Genomic DNA, 10,851 nt, shown 5'->3' with positions numbered 1-10,851 from the left:
ATATACAAATACGTTTGGAAGATACCTTCAAAGCATGACAAAGATTTAACAGCTTCTATCTGGAAGGAACCAGAAACAAATTCAGAAGAATCACCCTCAACTGCATAGTAGGAATGTGAACAGAGTGCCTGAGCATGGACTGTCACTTCAAAAATCTCACAGACGGACTGTTCTGGGTGACATATATTTTTCAGTTAAACCTTTATTTTGAGATTATTGTAAATTTACATGGAGTTGTAAGAAATAATACCTACAGATCTCATGTACCCTTTACCCAAATTTTCCTATATGGTAACATCTTGCAAAACTATAGTTCAATATCACAGCCAAGAGGTTGACCTGGATGCAGTCAAGACACAGAATGTTGCCATCACAGCGAGCGTCCATCACAGTGCCCTTTTACAGCCAAACCCGTGATCCTCCACCCTCATCTCTTCCTTAACCCCTGGCAACCAGGAATCTGTTCTCCATTTCTATGATCTTGTCATTTCAAGTACACTGTATAAATAGAATCATCACATTACTTACAGTATGTAATCTTCTGGGATTAGCTTTTTTTTTTCATTCAGCATGACTTCCTCAAGAATCCAACCGAACTGTTGTATGTATCAGTAGTTGCCTCTTTTGGTTGCTGAGTACTAACCCATCACATGCACCTACTACACTTTGCTTAAATACCAGCTTCTTGAAGGAAAGATACCTGGGTTGTTTCCAGTTTACAGGTATTGTGAATAAGGCTGTTATAAGCATTTGTGTATAGACTTTTCTGTGAAGCTATAGTTTCATTTTTGGGGGAGAGATGAATGCCCAAAAGTGCAATTGCTGGATCACATGTAAGTTGCGTGTTTTATAAGAAACTTCCAAACTGTTTTTCTAGAGTGGCTGTAACATTTCACATTTAAAACAGCAATGCATGGGTGATCCCGTTTCTGTGCATCCTCGGCAGGACTTGGTATTGCCACTACTGTTTATCTGAGTGGTTCTGATAGGTGTGTAGTGATGTATCATTGTGGTTTTAGTGGGCATTTTCCTAGGGCTAAGGATGTTGAGCATCTTTTCATATGCTTCTTTGACATCGGCATATTCATTTCTGTGAAATGTCTGTTCATGTCTTTTCACTATTTTCTAATTGGATTGTTTGTTTTTGTAATTGTTAAGTGTCAGGATTCTATATACATATATCCTAGATACAAGTCCTTTGCAGGATATGTGGTTTTTCTATCTTTTTCATTCTCTTATCAAGGTCATTCACAAAGCAAATGTTTTCAATGTTTATGTAGCACAATTTACTAATTTTTCCTTTTACAGCTCTTGCTTTTTGTGTCAAGCTTAAGAAGTCTTTGATTAGCTCTGGATCCTACAGATATACTTTTATCTTTTTTTAAAAATTTTGTATTTTTATTTTTTGCTTAAATCTGTGATCCATTTTGAGTTAATTTTTGTACAAGTTATGAGATTTAGTCAAAGATCTTATTTTTCTTTTTCTTTTTTCCTCTCTGGATGTCCAATTCCAGCACCATTTGTTCGAAAGGTTATCTTTCTTTTATTAGATTGCTTTTTCTTCTTTGCCAAAAAGCAGCTGGATATATTTGTGTGGATTTCTTTCTGAGTTCTCTATCACATTCTAGTTACCTATGAGTCTGCCCCTCAGCTAATATCCCAGAGTCTTTAATACCTTAGGTATATAATAGGTCTTAGTATTGAGTGAAATAATTCCTCCCACTTCACTATTCATTGTCAAGATTGTCTTAATTATTCTAGAGTCCGTGCCATTCCATATATAGTTTAGAATGAGCTTATTTTATGTTTACAAAAAACCTTATTGAACTCAGAATAGCCAAAAGAATCTTAAAAAAAAATTTAAAAAGGAGAGTAGAATTGGAGAACTCACACTTCTTAATTGTAAGACTTACTATAAAACTGTAGAATCAAGGCAGTGTGGTACTGGCAAAAAGGGAGACATATAGGTCAACAGAATGGAATTGAGCCCTGAAATAAACTCTTAGGTTTAAGCTCAATTGTTTTCTGGCAACAGTGCTAAGAAAATTCAAAAGAGAAAGAAAAGATTTTTCAACAAATGATGCCAGAACAACTGAATAAATACACATAAAAACAATGATGTTGGGCTTCTTATACCATACACAAAAATTAAATCAAAATGGATCATAAACTTAAACATAAGGGCTAAACTGTGAAACTCTCAGAAGAAAACTCTTAGGAGTAAATCTTTGTGAGCCTGAGTTGATCGGTGTTGTTTTCAAACCGGACACTAAGAGCACAGGTAACAAAAGGAAAAATAAATAAATTGGACTAAATAAATTGTTTATTATGCAGTTCATATTTTCTATATTCTTGCTGATTTTCTGTCAACTATTTCTATCATTATAAGGGGGGTTGTTGAAGCCTTTAATTATAATTGTAGGTTTGTGTATTTATCTTTTCAGTTCTCTCAGTTTTTGTTTTATTTTGGGGGGAACTGTTGTTTCATGCATATACATTTAAGATTATTTCTTCCTTGTGGATTGATTGATTGATTATATTTTAATATTTATATCATTAGATTCTAAGTGCCGTTCTTTTTTTTTTTTTTTTTTTTTTTGATGGAGTCTTGCTCTGTTTCACAGGCTGGAGTGCAGTGGCACGATCTTGGCTCACTACAACTTCCACCTCTTGAGTTCAAGCAATTCTCCTGCCTCAGCCTCCCTAGTAGCTGGGATTACAGGCGCTCATCACCACGCTTAGCTAATTTTTGTATTGTAGTAGAGATGGGGTTTCACCATGTGTGGCAGGCTGGTCTCGAACTCCTGACCTCAGGTGATCCACCCGCCTTGGCCTCCCAAAGTGCTGGGAGGACAGGCGTGAGCCACTGCATCTGGCCTTAAGTGCTGGGATGACAGTAGGGAGCCACCGTGTCTGGCCCTGAGTGCCATTCTAAGTGTCTATTCTGTTGACTGTTTACTGTTAGTGCCTAGAGCAAGGCTTGCATGAGGAGGCACCCACTATGTGCTAAATAAATACGTAGACATTTTTAACGTAAAAGATTATCTAGATTAACCTATTCGTTTTACAGTGGAGAAAACTGAGCCCCATAAAATTTACTCCAGTTGTTCATGCTGTAAGAAATGTCTATCAGAGAGCATTGGAGTAGCCTACAACAGCTTTGCTCTCAGACTTACATTTAAAGTAAATATTTAGTGCTGTTTGTGTATATACATTACGTGTGTTGAGATGCAGAGCAAGTAAAAAGAGAAGCCCCTATGTCCTAAAATGTTCTTGACCTTCCCTATTGGTGTTTTATTACACTTTACCCTCCTGTGCAATCCATAACTCTGCACATAGTACGTGCTTAATTAGTGCCTAACTGCTTAATGCTACCTTCCGCTTCCCTCTGTGTATAATTTATTGGAATACCCAATAATGTTAATAAGAGGTTGTAAGAAGCTCATTCTTCCCTCCAGAGGTCGGTCAGTACTCTAAGCTCAAGTCTTCACTTCAAAGTTCCTGACAGAGCTGGAGTGCTTCTTTTCAGAAGCCTGTGGCTTCAGAGGCTGTAGATCCTCTTTCTCCTGGGATACCTGACAGAGGCCCTGTTTCGATCTCAGTCCTTACCAACTATCTTACTCATGTAAACACAGTCCCAGGGCAGCTAATCTTTGTGGTCTGCAGGCAAAAAAACTCTTATTAAATAATTTATGAAACCCACAGCTGGACCATGGTCACACTGGTGCCCAGCCAGTGATATTCTGGTTTTATTTTGAACCCTGCTTTTTTTGTTTGCTTCCACTCTTTGCCTTGTTTCCCACCCCCTCCAGGACACCTGTCTTACCCAAGGAAGCATTAAGTTACTAAATGATGTGATCCATGTTGGAGGAGAAAAAATGAGAGCTGGTAGCTGATCTAAGCTCCACGATGCTGGAGAGAAGCCAGGAGTGTTATTTAGCCTCATTCCCACACTGATTCCTGCTACTTCAACCTTGGGCTACAGCAATATTGACCACATGGGTGGCCCTCTATCCTAATTAGGACTGACAACTCTGGGTCAGAAAATGTGCCCTTCTGAATGGCAAGTAAGAAGCAGAGTGTCGTGTACCTCAGAGCATGTTTGCATGGATACTTCACTTTGGGACAATGTTGGGTTCATGCTACCTACAGTTGCCCAGTGGCACTGAGATTTTGTCAGGTGTCTACTGTGTGTGAGGCCTGGTTTTAAGTGCATTAGTTCAGGAGATACCAAGCACAACAGACATGCTACTCCCTGTGAGAAACCAAAAATATGATGTGACCGAAGAATGACTGCAGATGAAATCTCATGTGAGCTCTGCCTTGCTGTGTCACTCATTTCAGAGGTGCAAGAACTGAGTGTGGTGGTGAGGCTGTGGGGATCAGACCTGGAATATAAGGAGTTGATGGTTGAGCTCAATCATAGCAGCAGGGGGAAGTTATGGTGCTATCAGAGGGGCCAAGTCCTCACCACAGTGGCCACTCCAGTCCCTGGAATCCAGGAAGGCTCTAGCAATGACCTTCATGACCATCATGAATCTTGTGCTTCAGATGGCCTCCAGTGCATGCACTGAGATCCTTTGGCTTCTGTACTCTGGGTTCAGACAATGTCTTATTTTCTCATAGTTAGGCAATCATTACATAGCAGAAAGAGTAGGAATCTTACAATCAGAATGGCCACCTCTCCACGGTAAACTCAGTCAAATTGTTTATCTCATTTGGCGTCAGTTTTTTTATCTAGAAAATGGGGATCACAGTAGTGCTGGCCTATTATGATTGCAGTAGATGATGCTGACTGTCCTGGCAGATACAGGCTTCCCTGACTATCATCCTCTACACATCATGCAATCCTGTGGAACCTGCCTGCAGAGGCACGGAGGGGCCTTTCTTCCATATCCTTTGTCTTGCCTTTCCCAGTTCCCTGGGAGGAGAAATGCACGGTGGTTGCCCTTCAGTTATTAACAGTGGAAATAGACTTAACTTCCACTAAGAAATGAGCAAATTCTGAGTTGTTGTTGTTGTGGTTGTTTTTGAGACAGAGTCTTGCTCTGTCACTCAGGCTGGAGTGCAATGGTGCAATCTCGGCTCGCTGTAACGTCTGCCTCCGAGGTTCAAGTGATTCTCCTTCCTCAGCCTCCCGAGTAGTTGGGACTACAGGCACCCACCACCACACCCAGGTAATTGTTGTATTTTTAGTAGAGACGGGGTTTCGCCATGTTGGTCAGGCTAGTCTTGAACTCTTGACCTCAGAGGATCTTCCTGCCTCAGCCTCCCAAAGTGTTGGAATTACAGGTGTGAACCACTGCACCCGGCCCAAATACTGAGTTTTAATACAGAGGGCTGAACCTGAAATCTGGACAGCTATATCGAAGGCCAGGTGAGGCTTTCCAAGATTTCTTCCACTGTCATATGCAAGAAAATCTAGTTTATAAAAGACTGTCATGGTGCAATTTTTGAAATGATATTTAGAGTTCCTTCCTTTTATGCATGTTTTTTCCTCTGACGTGCCTCTTGTCTGCTGAAGTTATTTCACTTCATATGGGATCCTAAAAAATGAATGCCAAGTTTACAGTAGGACACCCAAGGAAAAAATGTAGAATAATTAGTGAAATTACAGAATAATTAGAGAAACCAATGAAGTAAATAGAAACTTCAGCCCTCAATGAGAGGTAATTGTTCTGTCTTATTTTTCTATGTCCTGGGATTTTATTTACTTATAGAGACTTACAGTCAGTTATGGTACATGGACTTGACAGCTAAAATATATTTATTTAATTATTGCTGTATTTTTCCCTATGCAGTACAATTTTTTTTTATCAGGTGAAGAAAGAACACATTTATTCAGTCTGTTCTGGGAAGCATCCACTGCTCCACAGTCTACAGGTATCTTCACTTAAATATCAAAAGTCATTTGGGACTTGATTTATTCAATAAACTCCTTCAACTGGAAAACCTGAGAATATGTATCATATCATATACCAAACCTAGTATATAATGCTGATTGAACCACGAGAAATTGTCAACTGCCATCTGTGTGCAACTAAAATATTCTCGATTGCAGCCTCATGAGACGTCTGAGCTAGAACCACCCATCCGAGCCTTCTGGTTTCCTAACACTTGGGAGCCATTTGTTGTTTTAAAGCTGCCAGGCTTGGGGGTAATTTGTTATACAGAACAGGATACTAATACGTATTTTGGTACCTGAAAGAAGGATGCTACCAAACAGAAAATCTCAAATGTGAGAATGACTACGGAACTGAGAATTATGAGGATGCTTTAAGGATTTTACAGAGAGCATCAAAGAATGGTTAAACTCCCTGACTGCTACTAGAATTTCAGACTTTAAGAAAGATGCCCATGTGGACAAAAAGGAAAGAGGAAAATTAAAACCTCCTCATGTAGTGGCAGAAAGCTTAGCAACATGGTAGCCTGCAGTGATGTGGAAAGTCGGAAAGGTACTTAATGAACTGGGTGACCTAGTTATGGAAATTTCCAGCCAGTGATGTCCATGCCATTTGTTTTGTTTCCTTGCTGTTTATAATAATATGCAAGGGGAGAAATATAAGCTGTAGGAAAAACAGCAAAAAGCCAGGCTTTGCTGGCAAAGATTCACACCTTTCCCTGATGGCAAATAATGCTAAAATTAAGACATATCTTCTAAACAAAGATCAAATCCAAGACACTCTCAGGAAAGCATGGTCTAAAGATGAGGCTAAGAGTATGACTCTTAAATGCTTTATTTGAGTGGTGCCTCAAAGTACTACTCAATCAGCCAGAAGACCCTCAGATATCTAACAAGGTGACTTACTCACAGATCCTCTCAATCAAACAAAAGAATTTCTAAGAAGGTTAAGGCATTGTCTCTGAGCAGAAGCCTAAGGTAGAGAAGGGCTTATTTCAGACTGATTTGTGAGTGTGACTTTTGTCTAATGGAATAAAACTCAATGAGATTCATAAATGTTTTCAAAAATTATATCTGACAAATCACCATCACTGTGTGAAAGGATCGAAACAGTGCATAATGAGATTGGCATTCCTCCTAGCAGGAAGCCAGTTGAGAAAATTACTCAGCTGCAAATGCATGCTACCTTTCATGGAAAAAGAAGGATTCAGAGAGTGGAACCGAGAATCCCAAGGACCAGTTGAGGAGGCACGGAGAAGAACAGGTGGGCATGAGTAGGACTGAGTCCTAAACATTCAACATTTTTAAAGTTGGATTGCAAAACTGCTGCAGCCACGGGTGCTGGTGCACCTCTTGGTTTCCTCTTTTTGAGTAGGAGGGCTGAAGATGGTTCTTACTATTTTGTTCTGCTGAGCCCATAGCTGGCATCACCCCAAAAGTGGCAGCAGAGGAGGTCCCACAAGGGAGAGCCCCAAACCCTCCCATGATGGGGCCAGTTGCAATTACCAAGAAAGAAGCACTGAACTCCAGGGTGATCAGTCCAGAGGACTGATTCAAGGAACTTAATTAACAGAGGGCTGCAGCAATCCTCACAATAAACGGTGAGAGAAAAGGCTGCTCTGCCTACACACGTCCACAGTGAGGGGTCAGGGCATGAAGCCAGTTTCTTTTAGTGTTTGGGGCAACCTAGATACCCTTATCAGTGCCTGAAAATGTTCAAGACCTACTTTTGTTTGATTCAAGCCTGCTTCAAAGAACCTGTAGCTGTCTGAGTCACAGAGAGGTCAAGACATTCCGTGGTTTTCTGTCCAGACACAGAAGGAAACAAGGGGTAACTGGAGACTCTGCACCTACTCCTGTCCCCATTTTACATTGAGGGGGGAAGATCTGATCTTTTCGATTCAAGAGTTGTGAGGAATTATAACAGACCAAGGATTTCAGCTGATGGGATGGGATCATTTTATAGCAGTCTTGGCAAGGGGTGAGTTATTTTGCATGTCTGATGGACAGAACTCATTGAGGCCAGAGGGAAGATGGTGGCATACAGCCCCTGGGATGGGCCCCAGGCTTCTAATAGTCATATCCTTCAGTGGTTTCCTCCCACGGTGCACCAGCATTGGGATGGCAGAACTGGTGATGTGGTACCTCTGAGATGAAGCAATGAAAGACAGTGGCTTGCATTTTGGTTGCTGTATCCCAGCTCACTGTCCGTGGCGAAAGTCAACTGCTCTGTTGAGAGCAGCCCTATGAGAGATCCACATGGTGAGAGCTGGGGCCTGCTGCCCACAGCCATGCAAGAGCATTTAGAAGCAGATCTTGCAGCCCTGATCAAACCTCAGATGACTGCAACCTTGGGTGAAACTCGGCGATAGACCCTGAGCCAGAGCCAACCTGCTAAGATGCTCTTGGACTTCTGACCGATAGCACTGTGAGGTCATGAATTTCACCATGCCTCAGGGTATTTTATTACATAGCAGTGGATAACTAGTACACAATGTAGCACTGTGCTGCCCTAAAGCTGACTCTAGATGATGTAATAATGGTCTTGGTCTACAATCTGGGGTGCCGAGGAAGAGCAACTGTGGAGGAGGCTGGGAGCCACCTTAGTAGGTGGTAACTCCCTCAGTGCCATCTGCTAATAGTAGGAGGCAGACTTTGACCACTGTCTCTTGATTCTGCCATCAGGGGAGGGCCCTCCTGAGGGAGCAGTGGTCAAGAGCAAGGTGCTTGCCAGGCTGCTGCTGCTGAGAAGCAGGTGCTGGGAGCTGCTTCTGCTGAGAGCATCTGCTCAGAAAGAAGGGTGCCAAGGGCACCTGCAGTAGCTGGGGGAACACCTGGAGGCCCAACCTTACCATTTTCCATGAGGCAGAAACGTTGTTGGTTTACCACTGTAGCCTCAATGGCTCACAAATAGATAGCTTGCTTTTCAAATTCACCTACCTATAGGATTTACTTTTGACATCTATAGGACAATAGAGATTGGCTCCCAATTTATGGCTTAGCTTTTTTTGTTATAATTCAAAATGTATGGAAAAGTTGCAAGAGTTGTAGAAGGAGCTTTTATATATATATATATATATATGCAGATTTATATATATATATGCGGATTTACTGACGATTTACAATTTGTCCAATTTGCTACCTATTTTTCTATTTACTTGAGATTAAACTGGGACATTGTGCCCTTTTTGTCTTTAAATAGTTCAGCATGTGTTTCCCAAGAAGAAGGATATCCTATTATATAACCATAGTACAGTTTTCAAAGTCAAATAATTTAATATTGATATAATACTATTATCTAATCCACAACCCATATCCAGATTTCATCAATTGTCCCCAAAGTTTTCTTTTGCCGTCTCTAAAATTCAATACAGGATTACATGGTCCATTGATTGATGTATCTCCTTGGTCTGTCTTAAACTTAATCACTTTCACAGTCTTTATGTGGGCCTCTTGATCATGGATTTTGTCTTTAAAAAACCAGAGTAAAGCCGGTTACTTTGTAGGATGCCTTGACATGATTTTTCAAATTCACGGCTAAATTCACAGGATGTATTTTTTGGCAGGAATGCCACAGAGGGGCACGGTGTTCTTCCCAGTGCACACATGAGAAGACGCATGACCATGGCCGCCCCCATGTTGGTGATGTTAACCTTCATCCCTGGGTTAAGATGGTGACTCCCGGGGTTCTCCAATAAGAGCTTACCAATCTTATCTTTATAATTAGTAAGGAACTAGCAGGGAGATGTTTGGAGACTATTTAACTATCTTGCTCCTCATCAACCTTTAATCCAGTAGTTTTATTATTCATTGATAATGTTCTAACGTTTTTTCCACATTTATTTGTTCATATTCCTGTCAGAAAAAATACTTTTTTCTCATTTGTTTATTACTTTGTGCATTCATAACAATAAGAACCGCTGGATGCTGATTTTATTCTATGTGTTATGGTACCTAACCAGTATAATTCATATTGATGCTGTATTGTCAGATCTGCTCAGCAGGAGGCCTGTCAGCAACCTCCTGTATCCTTTGGCGTGACCTCATGCTTCTTGAAGAACTTCCTTATTTTATGGCTCAACACGTTGTTTTGGTTCCAATTTGTTTTTTCTTAAGAGCAAAGCAATAATTTCTTACTGGGCCCCTGGTGGGGTTAGTAGCCTATAAAGAACTCTACAGTATGGACCCCTTGAAATACATCCTCAGGCCCTTGCATTCTTCATACAGTTAAAAAAGAAGGCATACATTCATTTCCGTGGGACTTTGTGAGAAATGGAAGCTTTGAAATGTGAAAACCTTTACCCCAGAGGAACAGCTGGTGAAGAGATAGTGTTAAGACAGAAATGACTTGGAGTAGAAACACATTTGCATCCAAACAGTCGCATGGGCTCTTCCCTTTAAAAACCTCAAGAACTCTCCTTCTTGGCTCCCCCTTGGGTTAGCTCAGTGGATCTGTCAGTGTTTTGGCAATGAAGGCATCCCCTCTCTCCTGGTACCGTAGGATTCCTGGCACAACGCCTGCCCCTCTGTTTTATGGAGATGAGGCTGCCACAGGTCAGTGTCTCTGCAAGGCGACAAGGCTTCTGCTGGATTAAATTTCCTTGGGAGGTAGGAGATAGAATGGAAATAGACTCACCTTGAGTCTGCATCCTAGTACCCCAGAGGTGGGAAGGATTTCTGACACATTCACAAGTGATGCTTGCCCTATTATTTGTGGTTGATTACATGCACTCCATGTATTGATGATGAAAATGCCTTGATGATGAAAAATGCATAAAATGAAGGCCTCGATTTAAAATAAATCAGGCAAAACGTAAGATGAACATAATCAATTCTAAAATTAAAAAGATTAAAGTCCCAACAGTGGCTACATCATGAAGACTACCCTGGTCTATGATGTTTCTGGTCCCTTCTAGAACCTGTGCCCACAGTTGGGTGAAAATGGCCCC

Source organism: Macaca fascicularis, chromosome 10, assembly GCF_037993035.2.
Source record: "Macaca fascicularis isolate 582-1 chromosome 10, T2T-MFA8v1.1".
Lineage (NCBI taxonomy): Eukaryota > Metazoa > Chordata > Mammalia > Primates > Cercopithecidae > Macaca > Macaca fascicularis.
Note: the sequence above shows the minus strand (reverse complement) of the source record.